General features: G+C 42.0%; 1 non-coding gene across 1 annotated transcript; it reads left to right on the top strand.

Annotated features, from left to right (window-relative positions):
* The first annotated feature begins 14,544 nt into the window (after positions 1 to 14,544).
* On the top strand, positions 14,545 to 14,680 carry LOC125612429. The gene has a single exon (XR_007342791.1). It is a non-coding gene; the product is annotated as a small nucleolar RNA SNORA43 (small nucleolar RNA).
* The last annotated feature ends 1,718 nt before the right edge of the window (positions 14,681 to 16,398 follow it).

Genomic DNA, 16,398 nt, shown 5'->3' with positions numbered 1-16,398 from the left:
CCCCTGACTTCAAAGAATCTAGTACGCCTTGATATTTAATGGGAAATTGTAGTGATGTGATAAGTTACAGCAGTGGAATTAAAAAAGGTGGGTGTGATGAACAGAATGTGACTACGGGGCATAACATTAGGGATGGCATAGTGGAGGTAGTAGAGACTGCTGAACCTTGAAGGGTGAGTGGTGGTTCATGAGCAAGGAGAAAAGATAGTTAATCTAGGTAAGTGTGAAGAGTGGTTTTTGAAACAGTGTAGATCAGCTATTACCTGTTATAACAGGATGGGGACCATAATTAAGAGTAAGCATAATTTTTATAAAAGTATTGGTCTGCAGTAGATTGGAAACTTTTAAAAAATTATTCTTTACCAAGTTTAAGAAACACTGTGTTTGCTGTGGTTGCTGCCTCAAAGGGCCATGAAGATGGATGACTGGAAGAGGAAAAGAGAGCAAGTGCAAAGAGTCAGGGGGAAGTGTACTTGAGTGTGTGCAGGAGGCAGATTGGAACCTGAGTGGGGCATCTGAGAAAGGCTTTGATTTTTATAGACAAATAACATGAAGGGGTCCAATGTAGGAAAGAGAGTGAAGCAGCATTGTAAAGTGTGAAATTGGAGGCAGAGAGCTAACTTAGAAAGCAAAAAGCAACTAAAGCCAAAATAGCTGGGATGAAAGGTGGGGGACCCTTGAGGAGGTGTGAGCGTAAAAGGCCATGGGGTTTCTATGAGTGGAAGAAGTGAAGAATGACGTTCTTCTAATTGGAGGATAAACAAATAGGACTGTAATCAAGAAGTACCTGGAGAATTCTCGTGTGTTTAGGAATGCAGTAATAGCACATATGCTGGGAGCTCTGATAATGAGGTTGGTTTTTCCCCAAGTTTTGAGTTTGAGGAGTCTTTGAGACAAATGAGGCAATGATTGAAGGTGAAAGTTTAAGACACATTCATTCAACTATAAGCTAACATATTCTGGAACATCTAGATATTCAAACAAAACAGGGTATTTCTCTTGTGATAGTTCAAAGGTAGGTAGGTGGTCCATGCTTGGGGTTATGTAACAACTGTTCCACAGGATCTTATGGGAATCTGGGTCCACTGTCCTATTATGCCACTAACCCAAGTCTCCTTGTTTAAGCTCTCAGGAAGTGGAAGAGGATATAGCAGGCCTGGAAATTACACTGGTTCATTGACCAGATCTTAGTCTTATTCTTACCAACGTGTAGGAAAACCTCTAGCTGGATAGTTATGTTAATTTAAACTTGGCATTTTATTACTAACAAAAAGAAAGGGAGATGCCAAATTCCTAGCCCATCACAGAAGGGGAAAAAACAAAAAGATTTCAAAGTGAGTTATTTACAAATGGTTGTTCAAACTATAGTAATGAGTAACATCAGAGCCAGCATTATTGACTTTTTACATACTGGGTGTTTTACATGCCATATCTCATTCAATCTTTTTGGAAAAACCTTATTATTATTTTTATAGATAAAGAACCTGAGGCCCAAAGAAGTCTGATATCACGTAACTAGAAAGTAAGGGGTATGGAGACCTGGGAATTCAGGTGCCGCCTCTTTTTACTCCTTTCATAGTCTGGGTGTTTCCAGTCATGGCAGCTAGTGTCTAGCCTTGAAGACAGAAGAGACTAGTCAAGTCTAGGTCAAGTTAATCCTTTATTGTTGTGGGGTGAATTTCTCAAATGACCAGGATGTCTACATTGCAGTGCTGAGTGAAATCTGACCCAAAAGTTAAGGCGGCACAGGAGACAGGTATAATATACAGACAGAGATGCTTAGTGTTTCCATCTTACTCCAGTCACCCATGGGACATCCACGGGTCAAGAATCAACAGTTGTTTCAGATCCCTGGAAAGTAACCTAGGATCATCATAACCCATACATTAGAGGTGTTGTCTACAGCAGTTAACTATTAGTGGGAGACTAATACTGTCTAGCCATGTGACCTCCAAAATTAGTGATTTTTAGGTCAGCTAGGAGCAAGTGAAGCTAGAGGATTTCTTTAAGTCTTTCACTATTATTTAACTATTTCTTTTCTTTTTAATACCTCTTAAGACATAAAATCCATCCTTACTAACTGATGGTACAAAATCCACAGACCAGATTTGGCCCATGGACCGTAATTTGCTGAAACCTGTTGTAGATAACAAAGTGATTACTATGCCCTGGAATTGTACAACATGGCAGTTCTGCCAGGCCTAGAGCACATTGGACAAGATTTGGTTTTGGCTTTAACTTTTGGGGAGGAAGCAATATATACCCTTTATTTTTTTGTGAAAAACTCATGTTCACAAGTTTTCTTAACTTTCAGATTTTGAGAAAATAACAACAGTTTATAAACAGAAACAACCACATATTCACAAATTTCTTTTTATTTATTTAGGTGCCAAGGATTGAACCCTGGGGTGCTTAACCACTGAGCCACATCCCCAGCCCTTTTTTATTTTTTATTTTGAGACAGAGTCTCCCTGACTTGCTTAGGGCCTCACTAAGTTGCTGAGACTGAGGCTGGTTTTGAACTGCTATCTTCCTGCTTTAGCCTCCAGAGTCATTTTCAAAAGAAATTTCCAAGTGTGAATTTGAGCACATCTATGATGAATCATAGTCTGCTGCTGCTGCTGTTGTTTTGTTTAAAAACAACTTGGGTTTACAGATTTTTTAAAGTATCTTCCTGGCGGGTGTGGTGGCACATGCCTGTAATTCCAGCTGCTTGGGAGGCTAAAGCAGGAGGATCGTGAGTTCAAAAGCAGCCTTAGCAATTTAGTGAGGCCCTAAGTAACTCAGTGAGGCCCTGTCTCTAAATAAAATATTTAAAAAGGGCTGGAGATGTGACTTGGTGGTTAAATGCCCCTAGGTTCAATCCCTGGTACCAAAATTAATAAATAAAAAGTATCTTCCTGAGTTTTAAGAAAATATAGGTGGGAAAACAAACTCTGAAAAATAACTTCCTGTCATGAGTTTCAGGAAATCTAGCTGAACCCCTAATAATTATAGAGGCTGGGCATAATGGCGCATGCCTGTAATCCCAGCAGCTCAAGAGGGTGAGGCAGGAGGATTGCAAGTTTGAGGCTAGGCTTAGCAATGTAGCAAGGCCCTAAGCAATTTAGCAAGACCCTGTCTCAAAAATATAAAGGACTGGGGATGTGGCTCAGTGGTTAAGTGCCCCTGGATTCAATCCCTGCTGCCCACCCCCCCAAAAAAAAAAAAACAACTTATGCAGATGAGCTCAGATTATTCAAGAGTTTTCAAAGTTAACTTCCAGGTGAGATTGTACAACTCCAGCTGCAAGAGCAGTCTTGTGAAAACAAGATCGTACTCAGGGATTCTCCCAGTGTGAATTTGAAAAATTGTCTCCCAGCTTTACGCTCACTTTTCCACTGATGAGAGAAATGAGGAAAAAAATACGAAAAAGAACCTGAGAACTCTGTGAAGTAAAGGCCAGCATATTGGGGGGAAATTCAAAACTTGAAGCAAGCAATACAGGGGTGAGTTTCTTGGTATTTTTTCTTTTGTGGCTTCTGAGGTCAGGCTGCAAAAACCCCAAAAGAAAAACCCATCTTGGACCAGGAAAAGGAGCCTGTGGACTGGAAAGCCTGGCAGGAGATCCCATCCCCCTACTCCCCTTTTTTCCCACCAGGGGCAGGGAACAATTACAAAATTATGCAGCAGTGTTGCTCTGGAAGCTAAAACTTTAGAGGAATCAGGAAAGAGGACACTTGTCTGAAGAAGTGGGGCATCACTATTTTGTTTTTCTATTGCTGGTTTGGCCCAAGGATGGGCTCAACTGTAGTAGGGGCACAGGCAACTAAAACTTCTGAACAACTGACTCTCTGGGCCAGAGATCAATTGACTACTGAAAGGAAATATTTACCAAGAGATTTTTTTTTTTTTTTTTGGCAGGGGTTGGAGGTACACTGGGAATTGAACCCAGAGGCACTTTACAACTGAGGTATATCCCTGGCCATTTTTGTTTTTATTTTATTTTTATTTCTTTATTTGTGGTACCAGGGATTGGACTCAAGGGCACTTAACCACTGAGCCATATCCATCCCCTGCCTCCCCTTTTTGAGGTTCTTGCTAAGTGCTTAGGGCCTTGCTGAGTTGCTGAGGCTGGCCTCAAATTTACAATCCTCTTGCCTTAGCATCCTGAGCTGCTGGGATTACAGGAGTTGTGTACCACTGCACCCAGCTTACCAAAGGATTTTAACAGAATCTAGAGTCTCGATATGCAAATACTTGGAACACAATCTATTTTAACAATAATCTCTGAAATATACACTTGAGCCTGGGAAAGACTTCTCAGCAGGTCATCAGCATATTAAGGGACTGTGTAGCATGACCAAATTTGATTTATCCCAGTAGTACAGGAGATGCTTAACATGAGGAAATCAATGATACAAATTAATAAAACAAAGAAGAAACCCAGTTAACTTGATGCAAAAACCCTTCCCCACCCCCTCATTTGGTACTGGGAATTGAACCCAGGGGTGCTTTACAACTGGACTACATCCCTGACCCTTTTTGTTTGGAAACGGTTTCACTAAGTTGCTTAGGACTTTGCTAAGTGACTGAGGCTGAGGCCTTGAATTTGATTCTCCTGCCTCGGCCTTCTGAGTTGCTAGGATTATAGGCACACCACATCTCCTACACAGTGTCCTTTCATGATAAAAATAAAAGAAATAGAAGGGACTGTCCTTAACATGATATTTGGCACTTAGGAAAAACTCACAGCTAGCATTCTCGATGGTGAAAAAGACTGAACACTTTCCCCAGAGTTCAAGAACAAGAGACAGGATGTCAGCTTTCACCATTGCTATTTAACTTGTACCAGAGATTTGACCCAGAGTAGACAAGGAAAAGAAAGGCATCCAGTTGGAAAGGAAGAGGAAAGAAATCCAAGTTGCAGGTTGCAAAGGTAAATCAGTGTGCACACATCAAAGAACTCTCAAAAGTGAAAAGGTGACCCCCAGGGCGGGAAGAAATCAGTAAAATGTATCTGATATGCATCTGATAAAAGATGAACCCACAAAATATAGAGAGCTAAAAAGAGACAACCTTACTTCAAAAGACCAGGTGCGCACGCCTGTAATCCCAGCGACTCTGGAGGCCAAAGCAGGAGGATCACAAGTTCAAAGCCAGCCTCAGCAATGGTGAGGTGCTAACAAACTCAGTGAGACCCTGTCTCTAAATAAAATACACAATAGGGCTGGGATGTGGCTCAGTGATTGAGTGCCCCTGAGTTTCAATCCCTGGTACAAAAAAAAGACAAAGGACTGGAAGATATTTCTCCGAAGAAGCTGTATAATCCTATGGCTCAGCAATTTTACTCTTTAGAGATAACACCCAAAATAATTTAAAGCAGGCTCAAATTGCAGTAGAATTTTATTATTTATTTATTTGGTACTGGGAATTGAACCCAGGGGCACTTAACCACAGAGTAACTAACATCCCAGCAGATTTTTATATTTAGCGACAGGTTCTCATTGCATTTCCTAAGGGCCTCATTAAATTGCTGAGGCTGGCTTTGAACTCACAATCTTCCTGCCTCAGCCTCCTGAGCCACTGGGATTACAGGCATGCACCACCACACCCAGCTCCTCAGCAGAATTATTCACAGTAACAAGGTGGATACCCAAGTCTCCATCAAAGTGGAGAATATATAAAATGTGGTATATACATACAGTGGAATGTTAGCATTGAAAAGGAAAATCCTAATAATGTGTCATAACGTGGATGAACCTTGAAAATATGCAAAGTGAATTAGCCAGACAGAAAAGGACAATATTTTATTATTTCACTCGAATTAATCTAAAAGGGGCAAATTTGGGAAAAAAAAATAGGTTTACCAGGGGCAGGGGAAATGGGTAATTGTTGCAGAGTTTCTGTTTTGGGTGATGGGAAAGCGTTGGAAGTAGTAGTGATGTTTATACGTTATTATAAATGTACTGTCACAATTGTGCACTTAAAAATTAAGGCTGGGCATGATGGCACACGCCTGTAATCCCAGTGACTCAGGAGGCTGAGGCAGGAGGATTGCAAGTTCAAAGCCAGCCTCAGCAAAAGTGAGGTGCTAAGCAACTTGGTGAGACCCTGTCTCTAAATAAAATACAAAATAGGACTGGGGATGTAGCTCAGTGGTCAAGTGCCCCTAACTTCAATTCCTGGTACTAAAAATAAATAAATAATAAGATAAACCAGGTTCGGTGATGTGTGTCTGTAGTCTTAACACTTAGGAGGCTGAAGGATCACTTGAGCCCTGGAGAAATAAGTTAAAATAGTAAATTTAGTGTTCTGTGTATTTTGTCACAATAAAATAATAGATCAAAGACTTAAGTATAAAAACTATAAAACTATTAGAAGACAACTTAGAAGGAAATCTCTGAATTTAAGAAAAGATGTATTAGCTGTAATGCCAAAATTATGATCCACAAAACCCAAATCGGACCTTTTTTAAAATTAAGAACCAATCTTCAAGAGATGCTTAAGTGAATGAAAAGCTATAGGCTGGGAGAAATTTGCAAGTCATATCTGACAAAGTACTTGTATCCAGAGTATATAAAGAATCAAAATTCAGTAATTTAAAAATTTTTTTAAATGCTTAAAATACTTGAACAAATACTTCAACGATTTCTTGGAGGTTCCACACCATTAGTTATTAGGAAATGCTAACTGAAACCACAGTGATACACCACTCCACACTCATTAGAAGGTGTAAACAACAGACCATGCCAGGTGTGGAGGAACTTCCTTACACTTGGTGAGTGTAAAATGGTGCGACTCCTTTGGAAACCAGTTTCACACTTTCCTCAAAAGTTAACGTACAGTTACCACATGCACAGAGATCTTGAGAGATTCAGAGCTTCAAGGACACCCACGATGTTGTCCCTTTCCTGAGCTGAAGACAACCCTGTGGATCATGGTGTGGGAGCTGCAGGGCCAGAACCTGGTTTTGGTTCCTCTTCCACCATTTGTGTGCCCTCGTGTGATCCGATTAGGTCTCTCTTGAGCTTCAGTTTCTTCAGATCCGTGCTACATCACCAATACCATGAGATTTATGGTCCGTGATAGTATGATTTATAATAAGCAGTTAAAGAATTAGATGTTAGCCAGGCGCAGTGATGACATGCTCCTGTAGCTCCAGCTGCTCAGAGGCTGAGGTGAGAGGATCACTTGAGCCCACAAATTCAAAGCAAGCCTGAGCACCATAGCAAGACAGCATCTCAAAAAGCAAAAACCCTATTAACAACTAGATGTGAGTTAGACTCTTCGCTTTCATGAAATCAGGGAATTTTGCTTGCTTAAGGTCACACAGCTATAAATATAAAAAGAACATATGATGCTGGGAGCTTCAAGGGACTTTCACGATGAAGTCAAGCTTCCCATGTTTCCCAGATGAGGAAATTAAAATATAGAGGAAGTGATTTTTTCCTGTCTTTTGACTCTCAGCCTGAACTAAAACCCCTCTCCCCTCTAATGTAGGAACAAAGTCCCGATATGTCCTTTTCCTCACAAGTTATGGGTACCTCTCTAGGAAGCTCTGCCAGTTTCCTGGACAAAAAGCCTGGTTTTCCCAAGAAAGCGATCAGGACAAGGTTTCCAACCCTGGGCTTGACACAGCTCAGCTGAAGTGTCAAATTCAGCCAGAGCCCAAAATCAAGTAGTAAGCCATATGGTTGGGAGCAGCCACATATTCCAAGCCTTTACTATGAAAGTGACAGGGTTTGAGCAGGTCAGACAGAGAAGGGAAGGCTGCTGCCAGACACAAACTAAAGGATTAGCTAACGAATGTCAAGCCTCTACCTGGGTTTTGCCCTGGCCTTCAGGACTGACTGGAAGGGACATGTGGTCCAGATGTGTTAAGCAGACTCACCAATAACTCAACTTGTGGCCCAAGTGACATCAAAGAAAAATCTTTATTTTCTGCTACAAAAGACACCTCCTTTATGTAGGAAATTTGGAAAATATTAGTGGTAAAGACGAAGTTGCTGGTAGTTTCAAAAGAAATATACAGCCAGGCACAGGGCTGTACTCCTGTAATCCCAGCAGGAGGCTGAGGCAGGAGATGGCAAATTCAATTACCTCAGCAATTTAGGAAGCCCCTCAGCAACTTGAGACCTTGTCTCAAAGAGCAAAAAGGACTGGGGGTGGGGCTGGGGCTGGGGCTCAGCGGTAGAGCGGTCACCTAGCATGTGCGAGGCACTGGGTCCAATCCTCAGCGCCACATAAATGTCCAGCTGCAACTAAAATAAATAAATGTTTTTTTAAAAAAGTACTGGGGATGTAGCTCAGTGGCAAAGCACCCCTGGGTTCAATCCCCCAAATTTGAAAATAAAAATATAAAAATAAATGAGATAACATGCTTTGCCCAGAGCCCAGTCCAAGGCATATGTGGAGGCTCAGTGATGGCAGCTGTGCTCCACTGACTCTCCAGAAGGATCAGGTAGTGTCCAGCGCCAGGGTGGGAGCCCTCGTGGAAAGGCAATTACATAGTGATCATAACTCCCCATTCACACCCACAAACATTTGCACAGCCCCTTCTGTGTGCCAGGCTCTGGACTGAAAACATGGGTATAACCCATGAGCAGACTGTCCTGGGCCACACCTAAGTGTGCCATACCTTAGGAAGTAGGATAGCAGGCTAAGGCCATCCCCACCTTCAAGCCCTTCCACTGACCTGCCCTGTGAGTCACTTCCCCTCCAGGACTTCAGGCTCCTCATATCTCAAATGGAGGGGACAATTTTCAAAGGATGGAGAACAAACTTTTTTTTTAGCACTTTATGCCTTTAATTGAAATTATCCAATCTTTATTTTTGCTTAAAATAACAACCATTTAAAAATATTCAGTGGTGGGGCTGGGGATGTGGCTCAAGCGGTAGCGCGCTTGCTTGTCATGCGTGCGGCCCGGGTTTGATCCTCAGCACCACATACGAACAAAGATGTTGTGTCCGCCGAGAACTAAATAAATAAATAAATAAATATTTTAAAAAAAAAAATATTCAGTGGTGTTTAGTATATTCATACTGCAGTGCAATTGCCACCCCTAACTTGTTTTAAAAAACATCATTTCGAAGTGAAACCCTTCATTGTGCAGCTTCTCTCAGCCTCTGGTAACCACCAGTCAGCTTCCTGTCTTATCAACTGATCTACTCTGGTATTTCATGTAAATTGAATACTACAACAGTGACATTTTCCATCTGACTTTTCATTTAGCATATTTTGGAGACTCATCTACATCATAGCATGTATCAGTACTTCAATCATTTCATGACTGACTAATATTCCATTGTATGGATATACCACAGTTTACCATTCATTCATTCATTGGTGGACATTTGGGCTGTTTCCATCACTATGTCTTTTCTCAACAAATCTTTTTTTTCCCTTTTTTTCTTTTCTTTCTTTCTTTTTTTTTAAATGCCATGCTTGGGGGTCAAATCCAGGGCTTTACAAAGGATAGGAAGCACTCTACCACTGAGCTTCACACCCCAGCTCAAACCATTTTAAAAAGGGGGAAACCTAGGCTCAAAAAAGGTCAAGTGAAACTGGGTGTGATGGTACAAACTGTAATCCCAGCTACTCAGGAGGCTGAAGCAGGTGGATCAAAAGTTCAAGGCCAATCTGGGCAATTTAGAAAGACCCTGTCTCAGAAAATACAATAAAAAGGTCTGGGGACAGTTCTGTGGTAAAGTGCTTGCCTCACATGTACGAGGCCCTGGGTGTGATTCCCAGTGCTGACAAACGGGAAAAAATGCAACATAGGATCAGGGAGAATGTGACAACCAGAGAACTGATGCCCCCATCTCAGGGAGCAGCTCCTACGCACAGCGCTACCAGGGCTGAATTTAAAGAGAAGCAGAAATTTAGATTTTATTGTGAACTCTAATCCTAATACGTTGGATTTACTTTAATAAAAAAAAAAAAAAAAGTCAGTACCATACAGGACAAACGAAACATTTGCTGGCCAGATTGGGCCCAGAAATCCATTTGTGAATTCTGCTCTCATTGCAAATACTAAATGTCGATTAAACACTATAGATCCACAATTTAATGCTCTTCCATGCACTTCCCTCGTCACTGGAGAGCCCAGGTGAACGCCGTTCATTTGGAGACCCATCACCGTGCACAGCTAGGAGCAGGCTTTACTCTCAAGGAAGGCGCGCTCCCAAGTTCTGCAGTCAGAAGAGATGAGGGGAAGGGGCTGCAGGGACAGACCAGATGACAAAACAGACTCTGGTCCCCTCTTCAGGACCCATCATGGCCTCAGATCCAGCCACCAGCCCTCAAGTCTCAGAGTAGAAAGGCACATTTGCTCTCCAACTTTACTTCCCCAGGGGGCGCTGCCATCTCACAAAACACAGCCCCAGGCCCACTCTCCTCCCTCTTGCACGAAAGCAGCAAACGGGACTGAAAGGACCACAGTAGCCTCTGTTTCTTTTACCAGTCCCTTCCTCCCTCACACTCTCCTTGGCCTTCCCTGTGAGCTCAGGCCAGCCAGTAGAACTTAAGGGCGGTGTAGACAACACAACTAATCTTTGAAGACTTCAGTACATCACTGTGGTTGTTGGTTGTTGTTTTGTTGTTGTTGTTGTTTGTTTGTTTTTGGTACTGGAGATTGAACCCAGGGTCATTTGACCACCGAACTACATCTCCAGCCCTTTAAAAAAAAATTTTTTTTTTTTAAATTTCCAAACAGGGTCTGGCTAAGTTGCTGAGACTGTCCTCAAGCTTGTGATCCTCCTGCCTCAGTCTCCCAAGTTGCTAGGATTAAAAGGTGTGTGCCACCACATCCGGCACCACTATCAATAAGGTTAAACAGAAGGGCAACATGTAAATAGAAGACTTGGCAACACTACAAACCAACCAGACTGAACAGGCATCTGCAGAACACCCCACCCAACAACAGATCCGTTCTTCTCAAATACACCTGAACATTCTCTGTGATGACATACATTAGCCACGAAACAAGTCTTAAGATAGAATTGAAACCATACAACAACAGAATTATCTTAGGGATCAAGGACAGTGAGAGCCTGGCATGGACTCCACCATGCCAGGAGGATTGCAAGGTCAAGGCCAGCCTAAGCAACTTAGGGTTGCCCTAAGCAACTTAGCAAAACCCTGTCTCAAAAATTAAAAGAAGGGCTGGGGATGTGGCTCAAGCAGTAGCGCGCTCGCCTGGCATGCGTGCGGACAGGGTTCAATCCTCAGCACCACATACAAACAAAGATGTTGTGTCTGCCGAAAACTAAAAAATAAATATTAAAGATATAGTCTCTCTCTCTCTCTCTCTCTCTCTCTCTCTCTCTCTCTCTCTCTCCCCCTCCCTCCCTCCCTAAAAAAATTAAAAGAAAAAGAAAGAAAGATGGGGGGGAAGAAGAGGAAAAAATTTGGAAAATTCACAAATATGTGGAAATTAACACATATCTAAATAATTAATGAGTCAAGGGGAAACTTAAAAAGTGCTTTCAAGATGGGAACCCTCCTCCATGAAAAACAAAACCCCTTAAAATTAAAGGGGGAATGAGATGGGCAAACTACTCTCAATCCCATAGAACTAATGGATATAACAGAAAATTGGGATTTAAAAAAAGGACTACTCTTTGAGGCTATGGAATTAACACACCAGGATGTTGAGAAGTCATCTCTGCCTTCTGAGACCATATCAAGAAGCCAGAGCCAGACAAAGCAACATCACTAAAACACATCGTGACAGGACAATAGTTTGCCCTGCTCTTAAAATAATATTAGGGACTTTCCCAGATGATAAGGAGCAACCCCAGGTGGCCAGGGGCAGATGTATGCATAGAACAGTCACTAAAGTAGCCCACACTTAACCTTTGTTGGCAGAGTAAAAAGCTCAGCCCTATTGGGGACTTCAGGTGGTTACGAGACATGCTGTAGGGGACGAGGAATGATGAAGAGCATAGGCTCTCCTCTGCGCGGGGTGGCATCAAGGGGCCAGTCCTGTCTATGCTGTGGATGCCAGAAAAGCTATACGTGTTCGTCTTTAGTTTGAAACAAACTGATTCCCTCTCCCTCCTTCTTCGAGCAGAAGCCCCCAGGGAAGAATCTTGTAACCCTCTTGTCGTTCCTTTGTCCAATTCTTCTCATGGAATGGACAAGAACCCACTGACGCTTTGAGAGGAATGAAAACAAAAAGAGAACATACCAGGACTCATAGGAATCAGCTAAGGCAGTTCTCAGAAATTTATAAACACATATTTAAAAAGAAGAGATACCTCAAACCAATAACCTAAGCCTCCCAATAAAAAGAAGAAACTAAACCTAAAGAGAGCAGAGGAAGGAAATCATAAACATGAGCACAAAGAAATGCAACAATTAAAAAGTAAAGAAGTGGTTGGGGATGTGGCTCAAGCGGTAGTGCGCTCGCCTGGCATGCGTGCGGCCCCGGGTTCGATCCTCAGCGCCACATACAAACAAAGATGTTGTGTCCGCTGAAAACTAGAAAATAAATATTAAAAAAAAGTTCTCTCTCTCTCTCTGTCTTTCACTCTCTCTTTAAAAAAATATTAAAAAAAAAAAGTAAAGAAGTAAATGAAACAAAAGCTGATTCTTTGAAAAATCACAAACCTGACAAATCTAAATGGACCAACCAAGAGAGAAATAGAACAGACTCATAAACAAAACAGGAACAAAAGAGAAGACATCGGTTGGGGACATAGCTCAGTTGGTTGAGTGTTTGCCTCACATGCACAAGGCCCTGGGTTCAATCCCCAGCACCACCACCAAAAAAAAAAAAGTCATCATGACTGATATTGCAGAAAGAAAATAAATATAATTGAAAACATTTGTGTGTCAACAATTAGATGACCTAAATGACATGGAAAAATTCCTAGGGCGATTCAAAATAATGAAATTAATTTATGAAATATAACATCTGAGTAGAAAAATGTAAAGGCATTGAATGATTGATTTAAAAGACTTCCCACATGCCAGTAATCACATGCCTGTAATCACAACTCAGGGGGCTGAGGCAGGAGGATCACATGTTTGGGCAGTTTAGCAAGACTTTGTCTCAACATAGAAAATAAAAAGTACTGGGGATGTAGCTCAGTGGTAAAGCACCCCGAGTTCAATTTGCAGTATCAACAAAACAAAATAAAACTTCTGTAAAGAAAATTCCAGGGGTCCATTGACAACTAAAATATATATAGAGAGAAAATTCCAGACCAGATGGCTTTGTTTTGAATTCTACTAAACATTGCAGAATTGCCATGGATCCCTTACAACTTCTCCAAAAGTTGAAAGATGGGGAGGAAGATATCAGATTAGGAAGCACCAACAATCGGTCTCCCTAACCCAGCTGGCAAGAGTACTAGCAGAATCTGTCCAGAGTAACATCTTGGAGCTCTGGATTCCATTGCAAGTTGGTGACTTCCAGGGTGAGATAGGAGTTTGGGGATGCCCACATGGCAGAGGTAGTGTACCGGGCTGGAGTAGGAGAAGAGTCATCATGTCCCTGTGTACACTATGACCATGACAACTCCCACCCCTGAGGGCGTATCACCATGGCAACGCCCGCCATAGGTTCTGTATTCTAATCAGGTGAAAATCAAGTGACCAATAGAAACTGTCTTCTAATTAGGCAAAAATCAAGTAACCAATGGGAACAAATGGGGCAGGGTCTCCAATCAGGTGTGTGCAGAGAGGGATCCCGGCGCAGCTCACCGCGTAGGATGAGACTCGCCTGGACCCTGGGCCTTGAGCCAGTCTCACTTGGCCCACTCTGCTCTGTTTTATGGAGTGTCACTTTCGCTTTAAACAAATCTATGCTCTGCCTGTTGCTTCTATCTGTCTTGCTCAGTTCTTTGTTCATGATGCCAAGAACCTGAACCCTAACTGGACCTCCCACTGGTGTCACGGGGAAAGTTTGGATGGTGACTTGTGATGAATTTCAGCTCTTAGCAGCAGCTATCCAGCCCTCTGCAGGCAGTTATACTGCTGATATACATCAGCATGGATGTCACATCAGAGCCAGGGTGTGGGCACTCAGGGTCCCACTCTCTAAATATGGGGGAACTGCATTCTGATGAATAATTGCCACATTTTAAAAAAATTGCCATAATTGTGTAGGGTGTGGTGCTGAAGATGGAACCCAGGGTCTCATGCATGCCAGGCAAGTGCTCTACCTCTGCACCACACCCCAACCCCTGATTGCCACTTCTGACCACAGAGACCATTTTTTTTCAAACACACACACACACACACACACACACACACACACACCATTGTTCAAACCCATCCCTCACTGGCTTAAGCACTTCCAGAGGATTTTTAAATGCCAGGATATTTTTTTCCCTTTCATTTTTCTTTTTTTTCCCCTTTTGGGATCTAGACATGAAAGACAAAGACATTCAAAAGTCACCACAAGTATGGGGAAGATTAAAAAGACACCTTGCATGCCCAGATTAAAGGAGGTCTTGTAAAGACCTAAGACTTTAACGTTGCACCTCAGGCTGATCCTTTTTACGGGAGATCACTTACAACGATTAATAAACAAAAGCAGGTGCCCTGCAGATACTGGACTGGGACCGCCAACACCACAGACATGACTGCTTTGCTCTGCCTGTGACATCAAGGCAAAGAGGAAGTAGCTATTTCTATGCTTAGTTTTCAGGCCAGTGAGCACTAAGAAAGATTTATAGCCTAATACTTCTTAGAAAACAAACAACAAGAAACAATAAACAGCAACCCTGGAGCAGAATTACCATATTATTAGAATAACAGTTCAGTTTTCAACAACAACAAAAAATCACTAGTATATAAAGAAACAGAAAGGTATGGCCCACTTATTGGGGAGCAATGCAAAACAATAGAAACTGTCCCTCACAAAGGCCAGATGATATACCTACTACTAGACAAAGATTCTAAAACAACTCTCTGAAATATGCTTAAATAACTAAAGGAAGATGTGAGAAAAGAAAAATTAAAAAAAAAAACAGACAGACAAAACATATGTCAACAAAGAGACAGAAAACAAATTGAAATGACACACAGTGATCCTAATTTCCTCATAGTGAGGTTCCTTAGGATATGCTTGTCACCAATTAGTTTGCCCACTCGGAGTTCCTGACGTGATGTCCAATGGGTAGGCTACAAGGGTGGCTGTCCTGAGGCCCTCTTGCTGATCGTCAAACTCACAGCATCTCATGTGAGGTTGAATGTGGAGTTAGGTGTGAGATCTGGTCTCAACTGAAATGAATAATTCACTGGAGGAATTTAAAGACAGATTTGAGAAGGCACAAGAAAGAATCAGCAAACTTGAATACAGTATGCTTGAATTATTTAGCCTGAGGAACAAAGATTAAAAGGATTCAAGAAAAGCAAGCAGAGTCTAAGGGACCTTTGGATCATCATCAAGGAAACCAATATAGACATTTTAGGGTTCCAGAAGGAGAACAGGGAGAAAGTGCAGAGAGATTCTTTGAAAAAATAATGACTGAAAACTTTTCAAGTTTGATGAAAGACATAAATATTTAAGAAGCTCAATAAACTTCAAATAGAATAAACTCAAGGAGACATACACCTAAATATAACTACTACATTGACTGAGACACAGAATCTTACTTGTCAAAGACACAGAATCTTAAAAGCAGCGAGAGACGTGACTTGTCACATACAAGGGATGCACAACATTCTTATCCATAGATTTTTCATTACAAACTTTGGAAACAAAAGGTAGTAGGCTCATATAGTCAACATGCTAAATAAACAAAATAGTCTGTTAACCAAGAATTCAGCAAAGCTATCCTTCCAAAGTGATGAAGAAATTAACATGTTCCCAGATAAACAAAAGTTGAAAGATCTGTTATCACTAGATTTGCTCTGCAAGAAATGCTAAAGGAGGCCAGGTGGGTGATGCACACCAATAATCCCAGCTGCCGCAGTCTGGCTGGGCACAAAATCACGAGCCACCACACAGCTTGTAGATTCAAACAGCAACTCTTTATTCCCGAACTCACACCAGCCGTATACAAACACGTTCTGGGGAAATCCACGTTCTCTGCCCAAATCCACGTTCTCTCCCAAATTCACGTTCTCTGCCCAAATCCACGTTCTCTCCCAAATTCCTCCACTGGGCATCTGTCTCCCAAAATATACTCTGAATCCCGTGAGAACTCAAGGGGAACTCAGGCAGCAGGATACGCCCTATTCCCAGCAGGAATAATCTTAAACCTTAAACCTGGAACCTAAACTGGGAACGCCCTAAACACGATTATCTTAAACCGGGAACACCCTAATCCGCCTTGGTCCTTGAGCAAGGTCACCTACATTCAATGTCACTGCAACATGGGGTACGCTGGCAAGGAAATTGTCATACCTACTTGGCTAATGGCTCCCAGCATCTCCCCCCTTCTGATTAATTAAACAAG

This window comes from Marmota marmota, unplaced genomic scaffold (genome assembly GCF_001458135.2).
Source record: "Marmota marmota marmota unplaced genomic scaffold, marMar, whole genome shotgun sequence".
Taxonomy (NCBI): Eukaryota; Metazoa; Chordata; class Mammalia; order Rodentia; family Sciuridae; genus Marmota; species Marmota marmota.
This window is presented reverse-complemented; position numbering and strand designations above follow the sequence as displayed.